This window comes from Lathyrus oleraceus, chromosome 6 (assembly GCF_024323335.1).
Source record: "Lathyrus oleraceus cultivar Zhongwan6 chromosome 6, CAAS_Psat_ZW6_1.0, whole genome shotgun sequence".
In the NCBI taxonomy this organism is placed as follows: domain Eukaryota; kingdom Viridiplantae; phylum Streptophyta; class Magnoliopsida; order Fabales; family Fabaceae; genus Lathyrus; species Lathyrus oleraceus.
This window is the reverse complement of record NC_066584.1, coordinates 164641591-164643293: the sequence shown is the minus strand read 5'-3', so window position 1 is coordinate 164643293 and position 1703 is coordinate 164641591. Positions and strand designations below refer to the sequence as shown.

At 31.4% G+C, this 1703-nt stretch overlaps 1 long non-coding RNA gene across 1 annotated transcript; it reads left to right on the top strand.

Annotated features, from left to right (window-relative positions):
- The first annotated feature begins 710 nt into the window (after positions 1 to 710).
- LOC127093601 (uncharacterized) lies at positions 711 to 1257 on the top strand. Its single transcript, XR_007792598.1, has 3 exons — positions 711 to 772; positions 862 to 957; positions 1058 to 1257. It is a non-coding gene; the product is annotated as an uncharacterized LOC127093601 (long non-coding RNA).
- Positions 1258 to 1703: the final 446 nt, after the last annotated feature.

The window sequence follows — 1703 nt, the reverse complement described above, 5'->3', positions numbered from 1 at the left end:
CAACAGCTGGTGCTATTCGCTTACTGGATATGGAGGAAGATATCTTTGGTTATTCATGCACTGAAACAATCGGAAAAGAAGATCTGGAACATATTTTTCGGCATCAAGAATTAGGCGTCGGTGTTATACACACATACATCCGGTAATCCGATCTATATATTATTTAATTACTTGAACAATTTATTTACACATTTCAATAAAAATAGTCTAATGTTTATTATGTTTTTATTGAAGGTTCTTGTATGACAATTTCATGCGCGGGAATGATCAATTGTCAAACAGATTCCGTTTCGTGTCTTCCTCCTTGGTCAACAAAGCATTAATTTGTAGGGAACCGGATTCATGTAGAGAGTACTTAGTCAAGAGATTCATGGCCAGCAGTACAAACAACTTGTATCTTTGGCCGTATAATTCAGGGTTAGATTTTAATTCTAAGTTTATTCTAATCTTTAATTGTTTCTTTTACGTAAAAAATTTCCATATAAACTTTTGTTTTAATTTATAGGTGTCACTGGTTGTTGCTTGCTATTGATCCTTTAAAAGAAGTGGTATATTTTCTGAATTCGATAGATGGTGAATGGACAAATTATCCGGATATGAAGCAATTAGTTGATACGTAAGTGAGACTGTTCTAAATATTCGTGTATATTTATGTGAGATTGTTCTAAATATATGTTTTTATTTTGTTAGATCAATAAAAGTGTTCCGATCTCAAAGACAAGCTCGAGTACCACGTACTAAATCCAGCAACATTACGTGGATAAAAGTGCAGGTACTTTAATTTTCACAATTTTGCTTATAATAGTGATGCTACTTGATAAGAAAAGATAACTATACATTCTTATTTATTTTTCTATGTAGTGTCCTCTACAGCGCAACGGTATCGATTGCGGATACTTTGTAATGAGGTTTATGAGGGAAATCATTAATATGAATCAAATAGAGATTCCAATCACGGTATGGATTTATAACTTAGGATTTGTTTTAATATTTATCGAATATTTCATATTATTTATTACTTTTAACTAAATCATGCATATTATGTTTTGTTATGTAGTACTTTGATGAATACAAGTGTGCTCATTACACGAGACTGCAGTTGGAACAAATCAAGGAGGAATTGTGTCAATATTTTATTGAGAAAAGATTAATTATATAATGGTTTCAAAATAACATGAATACTTTGATGAAGAATGGTTTCTGGTTGGCAAGTGTATAGTTCTTTATATTTTTAACAGATTAGTTATGACTCCAAATAGGCCGTATAACGTATTAGTTTTGACTTGTGTATAGTTCTTTATAATTTTAGTGATATCTTTAATTTCATGGATAGATTAATGTGTTCATTCTTGTGTTGGTTTGCTTTAAAAAATTACAAATGCTTGAATTATGACTCCAAATGTGTTCAGTGCCTATATATCCTTGTGTTGGTTTGCTTGAATTATGACTCCAAATGTGTTCATTCTTGTGTTGGTTTGCTTGTGTTGGTTTAAAAAATTACAAATGCTTGAATTATGACTCCAAATGCTTGAATTAGAGAGGCTTGATTTACAGGTTTATGGGATTATTCCCAAAAAATATTACAGGTTGAAATGGTAGGCTTAAACTGAAGGCAGCGTTTTGTTATTTTACTAGAGGAAAAGACAGCGCTTTTTAGTAAAAAGCGCTGCTAAAGGTTGTCAATAGAGAGCGCTTTTTACTAA